At 34.9% G+C, this 15,441-nt stretch overlaps 1 protein-coding gene across 1 annotated transcript in view; it reads left to right on the top strand.

Annotated features, from left to right (window-relative positions):
- Positions 1–15,441, top strand: part of LOC122808931 (octopamine receptor-like) — a 1,404,917-nt gene that overhangs the window by 151,215 nt on the left and 1,238,261 nt on the right. The window lies entirely within an intron of this gene.

Here is a 15,441-nt window from a genome sequence, read left to right as displayed (position 1 = left end):
TCACAACCTTTGATTCGTGAACACACTAAGAAAGCAGACAGGATTGTTCGGTTGGATGAACTTGATGACATCACTTCCCCTCAACGGACCGCTACGCATGTAGAACACCAAGCAGGCAGCCCGAGTTATACTGATGGCCTTAGAAGATCTAAGAGACTCAGGGGTGAACATACACTCGACGAAAATGAAGAATTTGAGAACACAGGTGCTCGTCCAAGGAGAGATGCGGACCATTACAGGAAAGTGAACTATTCAAAAAACGCGTGGGGGACGCGCAAGTAGCCGATGGCGTCCTCCACCATATGGTACTTGGTAAGAAACTTGACTTTTCCTATACCGCACAGAATAGAGCGTTGTTGCCCAGTTATGTTATTTCTGATGTTAACGTTTCAAACAGTATTGCCCCTATTTTACATCAGGATTCTATTTGCACAGAGGAAGCTTCATACACATGTAACTCAGACGACAGTATGTTGCGTGGTGATTTTTTGGACAGGAATCAAACTTTTCCGTATGAGTCTTCTGTGGGCACAACTGCTCCATTATTGAATGATATTAATTCAACGAATGTGTTGGTCAATACGGACAGCATTTATTCACTATGTGAATTATCAGTATATGAATACAATGGACCATTATCTTCACCTGATACTAGTGTTTTTCAATGTAATGTAGTTGATACATGTAGTGATTTGACGAGTGTAGTTAATGTAGACCCTGCAGTAAACTTCAACACTAACATTCTAACTGACAACATTCACAATGTTGAAAGGGAATGTGTACTTTTTTCTAAACCCACAGTAGTTGGGAATGATAAAGGGGACTTTAAACTATACAATTATACACAGCAGAGTTTTGATACAGAGAGTGTTAATTTGATTTCTAAAGGGTTTAGCTTTGTCCCATGCAGAAGAGGTAACATTGTAAATACAATTATAGACCTAAAACTATTTACTCGAAAATTAAATTTAAAAATGTTATACAACAACAATTCATGGGACATAAATACATCTAACCAACCCTGTCTTTCCAGACCCAGCACTTACAACCCCCCCAATCACGAAAAAGTGGCTTTTTTTGAGAAAGTCACAGAAAATGATTTAAGGGATTTGTTTAAGAAACACAACAACAAGCAACTTCACCACAACATGACCAAGAGAGAGGAAGGGATACTTAAAAATATTTTATCTACCAAAAGTATTAGAATCATGAAGCCTGACAAGGGCAGTGGAGTGGTTATTGTTGATCATCACGACTATGTAAGTTACATGAACGCCCTGTTAACAAGTGACGTATATGAGGAAGTTAGTAGAAACGAAATAAACATAGCCCATAAAAGAATAGACACGACACTTTATGACATGTTGCACCAAGGTGAATTAGATGAACATGATTGGCGTTTCCTATATAATGAATACCCAGTTATAAGTGGGATTTTTGGTATCCCCAAGATACATAAGGGGTTGGACAAGTTGCAATTCAGAGCAATTGTTGATGGTAAACGCAGCAAAACTCACTTTATCAGTCAATATTTAGACCACCATTTAAAACCTGGTATTGAACATTTTGACCACATACTTAAAGATTCGTGGGATTTTTTATCCAAGATCAATTTGATTACATTTAATCATGGGGACACTTTCATTACGTTGGACATTTGTAATTTGTTTACAGTCATCCCCCACGACCAAGGTTTGGAATGGTTGGAGGAACAGTTATTTTATACCAATTTATATGACCAAAATAAAATTAATGTACTCACCAAGCTCATGGGAGTTGTTTTAAACAACAATTTTATTTATTTTGAGGGCGCCTATTTTAAACAAAAGAGTGGGGTGGCCATGGGGGCAGCTTGTGCCCCCAATTTTGCCAATTTTGTCTTAACATATTGGGAATTAAATTATCTGTTTAATTCAGAGTTTTTTACACACGTCAAGTTTTACGGCCGTTTTTTAGACGATTTATTTATTGTGTGGAGTGGTGAACAGGTAGAGCTTAAAGCCTTTATTGATTATATTAATAACAGTGTTTGGTTTTTACAATTTACATTCACTATTAGTCAGGATAGTATAAGTTATTTGGACGTTAAGTTAACCTTTGATGAAAATAAAAATAGGGTGACGTCCAACATTTATAGAAAATCCACTTTTTCAAATTCATATTTACACTATGACAGTTGGCACCCTGATCACCAGAAAAGAGCCGTGGTTAAGGGCCAATTGGTCAGGGCTGCCAGAATGGTCAGTGAAGAAGTGGATTTTAATAACGAAGTACAATTTATAATTGAACTCTTTCAAAATCGTGGTTATCCACGTGACTTTTGCGCAAATATAGCAAACGAAGTAATTAACAAAAGGGAGAATGGTTTTTACAAGGCCTTAATACACAATAATGTTGACAGTAACACACAATCTCACGACGTGGGTAACAACAGTAACACTAAACACAAAAATAATAATTTCATGTGTAATGGTGTACCCCTTTTCATCACCACATTTAATGACACATTTGAAATGGTGAGGAGTATTGTTAAGAAGAACTGGAATTTTATCAAATTGGATAACACAATGGGGGAATTTTTTAAGGGTAATATTACTTACATTTTTAGGAAGGACACATCATTCAAAGAGTTATTTGAGAGTATTAACACAGGGGTTTTGAGGTTTTCAAATAAACCAAAGGGAAATTTTAAATGTGGAAGGTGTTCTGTATGCAAACACGTTGTTAATACTAACCATACTGTGATAATTAATGGACAAAATGTACGGATTAATCAACACATAAACTGTTACACACGCAACGTGGTTTACATTGCAGTATGTCAAACCTGTGAAGGTTTTTATGTGGGGAAAACTTGCAGGATGTTACGTGACAGGATAAAAGAACATTTATTGGACATTAAAAATTTGAAATTGACCAACGCACTAGCAAGACATATTAACCAATTTAATACCCATAGTTTTAAATTTATGGGGGTATTCCATCAGGAGTTGGACCCGCAGGGTAAGACCACCAAATACAATCTTGATACAGTGGAACTAAGATTGCAAATTTTATTAAATGCCAATCAACACCCGGGTCTTAATGAATACATTACCATCAAACCCATTTTATGGTTATACCACATCAAAGGCACTTAATATGTATCAATAGACCATTTTGGGTCTCCCCACATATAATACCATACACTTGAATTCACCCAATTGATGTGTTTAAAGTGTTTTAAAAGTTTTATATATATTTTTTTCAAGATTTCTAAGAAATGTTTTTTGAGAATGTTTTTTAAGAATGTTTTCGAAATATAATTTAGCACATGAGCACTTTCGAGATTACTGGTCATAAAATTCAATATAATTTATGTTTTATTGTTTGATTTTAAATCAGGTTCACATGTAGTGTATATATATTTGTTTACATAGGTGTCTGTTTACATATTCATAGACTTCAGTCTACACCTCAGACTAACTATTTGGGGGTGGGTTGTATCGTGACATTATTTATGTAATAATGTAATTTACATACTAAACTTAATATTCAAAACCAAATTAAATTATCATTGATCATACGCTTAGGTAGTCCATTATATACATGGGTATTTATTTAGTTTTTTGTATAATAATTCCATCCAATGGACGATTTTAATTATTTATTATTATTATTTATATGTTATTTACATTATGGACATTTTACTAAGTTATTTAGATCATGGGTATTTTTTATTATTCAGTACATATATAAATATAATTATTCAATACATACATATATATATATAATTTTACATTTTATATATATATGTAATCACAAATATACACATATATATTGTATTTACATTATTATAACACACAGATGTTTACCAACTTTTATGAAATTTTATGGTTTCATCAACGGTTCAGTTTTTTAACTGGGATGTCTTTTTAAGGATGTTTTGATCAATTTTACAATTAGTGACTTAATGGGACAATTTAAAGTAATTAAAGCGGATATATAAGGACTAGATTTTTGTTGTAGCATTGTTCTGAAGAAGTCCGAGAAGTCGGACGAAACCTAGGTCGACGCATTGTGTTCTATGTTCGTATTATTAAAGATACCTTTTGAATTACAGTATCTTGGAGCGTTTATTGACCTTCAGCATTTTATCGAAACTGTGGATTTTTACTTGTGGTTACAGCACACCCGCTGGGTATTGTGCCTTCATCCTCCAGTTATTTGTGTTAGTGAACTTTGGTTCTTGGTGCAGTTCTATTGTATAGTTTGTTTGTGGCTGGGGTCCACCAGACAGGACGTCTGCCTTTGGAGGATTGGGTCTTGATTTTATTTGGGATTGCATGATCCATGCATTCCTGAAGGTGTTCATAGAATGCGTTTATAAAGGATTTTGTGGTCTGGGCCGTATTATCCACAGGCCCGGGGACTTTGAAGGATTCTACCTCGGTATTGAGGAGTGTGAAATTTGCTTTAGAGAAGTTTTTCACTGTGGTTTTCTGGCCATGGGGTGAGGTCGGGATGTGAATATCCAGTGAGATTAGTTTATGGTCTGATCTTACCAGTGAGGGATACACTTCTGGTCTGGAGCATAGAGTCCCCATGTTGGTGATGATCAGGTCCAGTATGTTTTCCCCTCTTGTGGGAGTGGTAACAAGTTGTTCCATAGCATTTGAGTTTATAAATTCTAGGAACCTTTGGGCTAGGGTGTTGGAGCTAGAGTAATGCTCCCAGTCTATGGTTGGGTAGTTGAAGTCACCCAATATAATGGTGTTTGGAGAGACCTTCATATTTTCCAGTGTTCTCAGGAAGGCCGAGTGAGGTTCCTGGGTTTGGGAGGGTGGTCTGTAGCAGACTATAAACTGGAAGGCAGTTTTACCCACTGTTAGTTGCACATGGATAGTCTCTGATGCTTCGTGCTGTGCCACCAACCTGGAGGTGTGGGTATCTTTGACGAATATTGATACTCCCCCTCCTTTTGTGGTTTGGTCCAAGTTTTGGGGCCAAAAAGCATGGTATGAGGTATAACCTGGTAGTGCTGGGGTGCTCTCGAGAGCCTTGAACCAGGTTTCTGTTACTGCACAGATATCGATGTTCTCCATGCTAAGGAGAGTTTTGAGTGCGTGCATCTTGAGGTTTAGACTTTTGGCGTTGAGTAGCATTACTCTTAGTTTCTTATCCCTTGTGATACCTATGGAGGTGGGTTTGTCTTTTGAGCCTTGCCTAAAAAAGGCACTATGGGGGTAGCAAGAGCCTTTGCCAATATCCGTTGCCCAGGGGTGACAGGTGCAAGCCGTCCCTAGCGAAGCATCGTGGCTTGTCGAGCATGTCATCCCAGGCTGACAGGCATTGGATCCCCTTTGAATGACACCAATACTTAAGCCAGTTGTTGAAATTGATAATCTTGTCTTCATACTGTGGCATCATTCTTGGTGAGGGTAAGATGCTACTCAAGGTCAGGGTCATACCGGCCTGGGCTACATGCTCAGAGAGCTCCTCTATGTATCTTTTCATGTAGTCCAGGGAGGTACATCTCAGGTCATTCACACCAGCATGGACAATGACTGAGTCATATTTGTACTTGCCTTGGAGTGAGCTGAGTGCTTGTGTTATGTGGCGGATCCTAGTGCCCGATAGGCAGCACACCATGACCTTCTCCTTGTTCAGCCTGGTGAGCGGGACGTCAGTGTGCCTGATGATAGAGTCACCTATTACAAGTGTATCAGGTGTGTTGTTTAACCTTAAGGGCTGTGATTGTTCGGCACACTAGCTTTGTGAGCTATGTGTTGCACGTGTTTTGTTTTGGGGTAGCGGTTGCTTGGGTGTCTGCTTTGGAGGTCTCTGCTGCTTAGGCAGATTTTTATTTAGAGCCTCCAAGTATGTTTTTGTGTGTTTATGTGTTTGGTTTGCTGTCGTGGTAGGTCTATGTGAGACTGGAATTGTAGTGAGTGTGGTTTCCTTCTCCTCCTGACTGGTTACGCCAGTACTGAGTTGAGAGAGCTTAGCCTCCAGTTTGGCTATATGGTTGCATCTCTCACATGTGTTGGAATTTGTTGGGAGGAGGAGAGGGTTGTCTGTGTACATTAGGCAGTTGTAACATTGCCTCAAGATTCCCAGGTTCACCAGCTGGACCGGAGAGGAGATTGACAACTGACCTTTAGACATGCTAGAATAGTATTGGGAATTCCTTTATAATTGAAAAAAGGGCCAATGGGGAACAAGTTACTCAAGGGGAGTTTGTGAGGGTGTAGTGCTTTTAATTTTTTAGTGCTGACTTATATAATTGCTTTAGTGAGCAAGTGCTAGGCTTTAGCGTAGGAATAGGGTGTTTATTATGAGAACTAGATCAGTTCCAAGGCTCAAACCCAAATAAGCGGCGCTGCTCAATGCCGTGCTATGCACAAAGTCACGCAAAGCCGCACTACAGCGGGTTTTATACAGGCGGACTTGAAAGAGCTAGAAATTGGCCCAAAACAGCCAACAGACTACCAGATTCCTGTGCTGGGAACACTCCTCCAGTGACAGATATGCTGCTCCAAGCTCCCCACTGCCACTGGTGAACAAAGAAGCCTCCCTCTATCCAAGAAAGGAAATGGCAACACAGGAACTTTCCAAAAGTCCAGAGTACAGCAAAGCCTGTATTTGGACTACTCTAGGTCAGGAAAGATGGGAAACAAGGATAACTTTTTTTTTTTTTTGCAACAAACAGCAGGAAATTGCAATAAATATGTAACACAGGCTAGCACACTTGAGTGTGTAGCCTCAACAAGTAAATGCAACAAACAGGACAAACTTTAAAAGTGCAGGTGCAAAAACAACTTTAGACAGTTTAAAACAGTTCAAGAAGCAGAAATATTTGCAGTTTAGCTAGATCGGACAGTCGCCCAGGTAGTAGCATGAAAAAACACTTTTATCAGGTTAGCAGTCACTCTTTTAGCCTCTCTGCTGCTAGCACCACTCTGCAGGGCCACAAGGAGCTTGGCTGAGTAGTAACAAGAGCAAAAACCTCACCAAAGCGGGTTTTATACAGGGGGGTTTGAAAGAGCTAGAAAGTGGCCCAAAATGGCCAATAGACTACCAGATTCTTGTGCTGGGAACACTCTTCCAGGGATAGATAGGCTGCTCTAAGTTCCCCACTGCCACTGGTGAACAAAGAAACCTCCCTCTACCCAAGAAAGGAAATGGGCACACAGGAACTTTCCAAAAGTCCAGAATACAGCAAAGCCTGTATTTGGACTACTCTAGGTTAGGAAAGACAGGAAACAAGGATAGTTTTTTTTTTGTTTTTCTTTTTTTCAACAAATAGCAGGAAAATGCAGTAAATATGTGACACAGGCTAGCGTACTTGAGTGTGTAGCCTCAACAGGTAAATGCAAAAAACAGGACAAACTTTAAATTACAAGCGCAAAAGTGCGCTAAAGCTGGCTTTAAAGCAGGGGGTTAGAAAGAGATAGGAAATGGCCCAAAATAAGGATATGGGCAACACAGGAACTATGACACAAAACGGCACATAAGCTACAGGTCACTGGGGTGGATCCACTCCTCAAGGGACAGATAGGCTGCTCAGAGCTCCCCACTCTCACTGGTGAACAAAGAAGCTTCCTCCTATCCAAATAAGAATACGGGCAACACAGGAACTATGACACAGCCCAGAGATCAGCAATACCTGAAGACTGGACTATTCTAGTTCAGTAAAGGCGGGAAACAAGGATTTTTTTTTTTACAAAGTAGCAGAAATTAGGTACAGAAACACAGTAAATGCTTTAATTCAGCTAGCGCACTTGAGTGTGTAGCCTACCAATTAAACTAAGCAAAAACAAACTCTAAAAGTGCAAAAAAAACCCCTCAGAAATACAGGCAGGAATGCAGTAAAACAACTTTACAGAGCTTATTTAGTAAAAGAAACAGAAAAGTCTATAAATACAGAAAAGCAGCTAAAACACACAAACACTTCAGATGCAGTGCAACCTAGAGCACTTGAGGTGTAGCAGTATTAAGGCTATTACAGTTATAATAAATGCTCTGAAATATACTGTATATTTCCAAAACTTATGAGAAGCACAGTCAGAACACAAGGAGGTTCAGGTGAAAGAAAAAAAACTTTTGTTTTACTTTTGGAAAGGGAAAAAGGAGGAAAAGAAGGACTTATCAAATGTTTTCTCTGTATTAGGCAGAATGAGCTAATGACACTAGACTGGGAGGAGTGTCACAGTAGGGGCGGGCAACTGCAAAGCCACCAAATAGCCTACAGACAGCAAGCACTAGAGACACAAATGAAAGTTTTTAAACAGATAAGGATTTGTAAAGATACAGAATAGACAAAGTGCTATATATATATTAAATTTTAAAAGCAGTAATCTGTAAAAATAATAAAAGAAAAATCAAGATACTTATATTTTCAGCTCAGTTGCGGTCAACAACTTATCCAGTCTGCACTGTGTGTAAAAACAGAACCCCTATCAAAGTTAGGGCTTAAATACCAGAACAGCTTTTTTTTTACAGCAACACAAAAGAACCATCCCCCACTAGCCAAAAGATAATTACACAGAGGAAAGGCTTCAGTTAAAACAATAGCCTACAGACAGCAAGCACTAGAGACAGAAATGAAAGTTTTTAAACAGATAAGGATTTGTAAAGATGCAGAATAGACAAAGTGCTATATATAAATATATATATATATATATATATATATATATATATATATATATATATATATATATATATATATATATATATATATATATTAAATTTTAAAAACAGTAATCTGTAAAAATAATAAAAAAAAATCAAGATACTTATATTTTCAGCTCAGTTGCGGTCAACAACTTATGCAGTCTGCACTGTGTGTAAAGACAGAAACCCTATCAAAGTTAGGGCTTAAATACCAGAACAGCTTTTTTTTTTTTTTACAAGAATACAAAAGAACCAGCCCCCACTAGCCAAAAGATAATTACACAGAGGAAAAGCTTCAGTTAAAACAATAGCCTACAGACAGCAAGCACTAGAGACACAAATGAAAGTTTTTAAACAGATAAGGATTTGTAAAGATACAGAATAGACAAAGTGCTATATATATATATATATATATATATATATATATATATATATATATATATATATATATTAAATTTTAAAAACAGTAATCTGTAAAAATAATAAAAAAAAATCAAGATACTTATATTTTCAGCTCAGTTGAGGTCAACAACTTATCCAGTCTGCACTGTGTGTAAAGACAGAAACCCTGTCAAAGTTAGGGCTTAAATATCAGAACAGCTTTTTTTTTTTTTTTTTTTTTTTTTACAAGAACACAAAAGAACCAGCCCCCAATAGCCAAAAGATAATTACACAGAGGAAAGGCTTCAGTTAAAACAATAGCCTACAGACAGCAAGCACTAGAGACACAAATGAAAGTTTTTAAACAGATAAGTGCTATATATATATTAAATTTTAAAAACAGTAATCTGTAAAAATAATAAAAAAAAAATCAAGAAACTTATATTTTCAGCTCAGTTGCAGTCAACAACTTATCCAGTCTGCACTGTGTGTAAAGACAGAAACCTTATCAAAGTTAGGGCTTAAATACCAGAACAGCTTTTTTTTTTTACAAGAACACAAAAAAACCAGCCCCCACTAGCCAGAAGGTAATTACACAGAGGAAAGGCTTCAGTTAAAACAATAGCCTACAGACAGCAAGCACTAGAGACACAAATGAAAGTTTTTAAACAGATAAGGATTTGTAAAGATACAGAATAGACAAAGTGCTATATATATATTAAATTTTAAAAAGAGTAATCTGTAAAAATAATCAAAAAAGAATCAAGATACTTATATTTTCAGCTCAGTTGCGGTCAACAACTTATCCAGTCTGCACTGTGTGTAAAAACAGAAACCCTATCAAAGTTAGGGCTTAAATACCAGAACAGCTTTTTTTTTTTTTTTTTTTGTTACACTAGCCAAAAGATAATTACACAGAGGAAAGGCTTCAGTTAAAACAATAGCCTACAGACAGCAAGCACTAGAGACACAAATGAAAGTTGTTAAACAGATAAGGATTTTTAAAGATACAGAATAGACAAAGTGCTATATATATATATTAAATTTTAAAAACAGTAATATGTAAAAATAATAAAAAAAATCAAGATACTTATATTTTCAGCTCAGTTGCGGTCGACAACTTATCCAGTCTGCACTGTGTGTAAAGACAGAAACCCTATCAAAGTTAGGGCTTAAATACCAGAACAGCTTCTTTTTTTTTACAACAACACAAAAGAACCAGCCCCCACTAGCCAAAAGATAATTACACAGAGGAAAGGCTTCAGTTAAAACAATAGCCTGCAGATAGCAAGCACTAGAGACACAAATGAAAGGTTTTAAACAGATAAGGATTTGTAAAGATACAGAATAGATAAAGTGCTATATATATATTAAATTTTAAAAACATTAATCTGTAAAAATAAAAAATAAAAATCAAGATACTTATATTTTCAGCTCAGTTGCGGTCAACAACTTATCCAGTCTGCACTGTGTGTAAAGACAGAAACCCTATCAAAGTTAGGGCTTAAATACCAGAACAGCTTTTTTTTTTTTTTTTTTTTTACAAGAACACAAAAGAACCAGCCGCCACTAGCCAAAAGATAATTACACAGAGGAAAGGCTTCAGTTAAAACAATAGCCTGCAGATAGCAAGCACTAGAGACACAAATGAAAGTTTTTAAACAGATAAGGATTTGTAAAGATACAGAATAGATAAAGTGCTATATATATTAAATTTTAAAAACAGTAATCTGTAAAAATAATCAAAAAAAATCAAGATACTTATATTTTCAGCTCAGTTGCGGTCAACAACTTATCCAGTCTGCACTGTGTGTAAAGACAGAAACCCTATCAAAGTTAGGGCTTAAATACCAGAACAGCTTTTTTTTTTTTTTTTTTTTTTTTTTTACAAGAACACAAAAGAACCAGCCGCCACTAGCCAAAAGGTAATTACACAGAGGAAAGGCTTCAGTTAAAACAATAGCCTACAGACAGCAAGCACTAGAGACACAAATGAAAGTTTTTAAACAGATAAGGATTTGTAAAGATACAGAATAGACAAAGTGCTATATATATATTAAATTTTAAAAAGAGTAATCTGTAAAAATAATAAAAAAAAAATCAAGATACTTATATTTTCAGCTCAGTTGCGGTCAACAACTTATCCAGTCTGCACTGTGTGTAAAAACAGAAACCCTATCAAAGTTAGGGCTTAAATACCAGAACAGCTTTTTTTTTTTTTTTTGTTACAAGAACACAAAAGAACCAGCCCCCACTAGCCAAAAGATAATTTCACAGAGGAAAGGCTTCAGTTAAAACAATAGCCTACAGACAGCAAGCACTAGAGACACAAATGAAAGTTGTTAAACAGATAAAGATTTTTAAAGATACAGAATAGACAAAGTGCTATATATATATATTAAATTTTAAAAACAGCAAATCTGTAAAAATAATCAAAAAAAATCAAGATACTTATATTTTCAGCTCAGTTGCGGTCAACAACTTATCCAGTCTGCACTGTGTGTAAAGACAGAAACCGTATCAAAGTTAGGGCTTAAATACCAGAACAGCTTTTTTTTTTTATTTTTTACAACAAAAAAGAACCAGCCCCCACTAGCCAAAAGATAATTACACAGAGGAAAGGCTTCAGTTAAAACAATAGCCTGCAGATAGCAAGCACTAGAGACACAAATGAAAGTTTTTAAACAGATAAGGATTTGTAAAGATACAGAATAGATAAAGTGCTATATATATATTAAATTTTAAAAACATTAATCTGTAAAAATAAAAAATAAAAATCAAGATACTTATATTTTCAGCTCAGTTGCGGTCAACAACTTATCCAGTCTGCACTGTGTGTAAAGACAGAAACCCTATCAAAGTTAGGGCTTAAATACCAGAACAGCTTTTTTTTTTTTTTTTTTTACAAGAACACAAAAGAACCAGCCCCCACTAGCCAAAAGATAATTACACAGAGGAAAGACTTCAGTTAAAACAATAGCCTACAGACAGCAAGCACTAGAGACACAAATGAAAGTTGTTAAACAGATAAGGATTTTTAAAGATACAGAATAGACAAAGTGCTATATATATATATATATATATATATATATATATATATATATATATATATATTAAATTTTAAAAACAGTAATCTGTAAAAATAATAAAAAAAAATCAAGATACTTATATTTTCAGCTCAGTTGCGGTCAACAACTTATCCAGTCTGCACTGTGTGTAAAGACAGAAACCCTATCAAAGTTAGGGCTTAAATACCAGAACAGCTTTTTTTTTATTTTTTACAAGAACACAAAAGAACCAGCCCCCTCAAGCCAAAAGATAATTACACAGAGGAAAGGCTTCAGTTAAAACAATAGCCTACAGACAGCAAGCACTAGAGACACAAATTAATTTTTTTAAACAGATAAGCATTTGTAAAGCTACAGAATAGACAAAGTGCTATATATATATTAAATTTTAAAAACAGTAATCTGTAAAAATAATAAAAAAAAATCAAGATACTTATATTTTCAGCTCAGTTGAGGTCAACAACTTATCCAGTCTGCACTGTGTGTAAAGACAGAAACCCTGTCAAAGTTAGGGCTTAAATATCAGAACAGCTTTTTTTTTTTTTTTTTTTTTTACAAGAACACAAAAGAACCAGCCCCCAATAGCCAAAAGATAATTACACAGAGGAAAGGCTTCAGTTAAAACAATAGCCTACAGACAGCAAGCACTAGAGACACAAATGAAAGTTTTTAAACAGATAAGGATTGTAAAGATACAGAATAGACAAAGTGCTATATATATATTAAATTTTAAAAACAGTAATCTGTAAAAATAATCAAAAAAAAATCAAGATACTTATATTTTCAGCTCAGTTGTGGTCAACAACTTATCCAGTCTGCACTGTGTGTAAAGACAGAAACCCTATCAAAGTTAGGGCTTAAATACCAGAACAGCTTTTTTTTTTTTTACAAGAACACAAAAGAACCAGCCCCCACTAGCCAAAAGATAATTACACAGAGGAAAGGCTTCAGTTAAAACAATAGACTACAGACAGCAAGCGCTAGAGACACAAATGAAAGTTTTTAAACAGATAAGGATTTGTAAAGATACAGAATAGACAAAGTGCTATACATATATTAAATTTTAAAACCAGTAATCTGTAAAAATAAAAAAAAAATTAAGATACTTATATTTTCAGCTCAGTTGCTGTCAACAACTTATCCAGTCTGCACTGTGTGTAAAGACAGAAACCCTATCAAAGTTTGGGCTTAAATACCAGAACAGCTTTTATTTTTTATTTTTATAAGAACACAAAAGAACCAGCCCCCACTAGCCAAAAGATAATTACACAGAGGAAAGGCTTCAGTTAAAACAATAGCCTACAGACAGCAAGCACTAGAAACAGAAATGAAAGATTTTAAACAGATAAGGATTTGTAAAGATACAGAATAGACAAAGTGCTATATATATATTAAATTTTAAAAACAGTAATCTGTAAAAATAATAATAAAAAAATCAAGATACTTATATTTTCAGCTCAGTTGCGGTCAAGAACTCTGCACTGTGTGTAAAGACAGAAACCCTATCAAAGTTAGGGCTTAAATACCAGAACAGCTTTTTTTTTTTTTTTACAAGAACACAAAAGAACCAGCCCCCACTAGCCAAAAGATAATTACACAGAGGAAAGGCTTCAGTTAAAACAATAGCCTACAGACAGCAAGCACTAGAAACACAAATGAAAGTTTTTAAACAGATAAGGATTTGTAAAGATACAGAATAGACAAAGTGCTATATATATATTAAATTTTAAAAAGAGTAATCTGTAAAAATAATCAAAAAAAATCAAGATACTTATATTTTCAGCTCAGTTGCGGTCAACAACTTATCCAGTCTGCACTGTGTGTAAAAACAGAAACCCTATCAAAGTTAGGGCTTAAATACCAGAACAGCTTTTTTTTTTTTTTTTTTGTTACAAGAACACAAAAGAACCAGCCCCCACTAGCCAAAAGATAATTACACAGAGGAAAGGCTTCAGTTAAAACAATAGCCTACAGACAGCAAGCACTAGAGACACAAATGAAAGTTTTTAAACAGATAAGGATTTGTAAAGATACAGAATAGATAATGTGCTATATATATATATTAAATTTTAAAAACAGTAATCTGTAAAAATAAAAAATAAAAATCAAGATACTTATATTTTCAGCTCAGTTGCGGTCAACAACTTATCCAGTCTGCACTGTGTGTAAAGACAGAAACCCTATCAAAGTTAGGGCTTAAATACCAGAACAGCTTTTTTTTTTTATTTTTTACAAGAACACAAAAGAACCAGCCCCCACTAGCCAAAAGATAATTACACAGAGGAAAGGCTTCAGTTAAAACAATAGCCTGCAGATAGCAAGCACTAGAGACACAAATGAAAGTTTTTAAACAGATAAGGATTTGTAAAGATACAGAATAGATAAAGTGCTATATATATATATATATTAAATTTTAAAAACAGTAATCTAAAAATAAAAAATAAAAATCAAGATACTTATATTTTCAGCTCAGTTGCGGTCAACAACTTATCCACTCTGCACTGTGTGTAAAGACAGAAACCCTGTCAAAGTTAGGGCTTAAATATCAGAACAGCTTTTTTTTTTTTTTTTTTTTTTTTTACAAGAACACAAAAGAACCAGCCCCCACTAGCCAAAAGATAATTACACAGAGGAAAGGCTTCAGTTAAAACAATAGCCTACAGACAGCAAGCACTAAAGACACAAATGAAAGTTTTTAAACAGATAAGGATTTGTAAAGATACAGAATAGACAAAGTGCTATATATATATATATATTAAATTTTAAAAACAGTAATCTGTAAAAATAATCAAAAAAAATCAAGATACTTATATTTTCAGCTCAGTTGCGGTCAACAACTTATCCAGTCTGCACTGTGTATAAAGACAGAAACCTTATCAAAGTTAGGGCTTAAATACCAGAACAGCTTTTTTTTTTTTTTTTTTTTTTTTACAAGAACACAGAAGTACCAGCCCCCACTAGCCAGAAGGTAATTACACAGAGGAAAGGCTTCAGTTAAAACAATAGCCTACAGACAGCAAGCACTAGAAACACAAATGAAAGTTTTTAAACAGATAAGGATTTGTAAAGATACAGAATAGACAAAGTGCTATATATATATATTAAATTTTAAAAAGAGTAATCTGTAAAAATAATCAAAAAAGAATCAAGATACTTATATTTTCAGCTCAGTTGCGGTCAACAACTTATCCAGTCTGCACTGTGTGTAAAAACAGAAACCCTATCAAAGTTAGGGCTTAAATACCAGAAAAGCTTTTTTTTTTTTTTTTTTTGTTACAAGAACACAAAAGAACCAGCCCACACTAGCCAAAAGATAATTACACAGAGGAAAGGTTGT

This window comes from Protopterus annectens, chromosome 8.part0 (genome assembly GCF_019279795.1).
Source record: "Protopterus annectens isolate FY-2018-M chromosome 8.part0, PAN1.0, whole genome shotgun sequence".
In the NCBI taxonomy this organism is placed as follows: domain Eukaryota; kingdom Metazoa; phylum Chordata; order Ceratodontiformes; family Protopteridae; genus Protopterus; species Protopterus annectens.
This window is presented reverse-complemented; position numbering and strand designations above follow the sequence as displayed.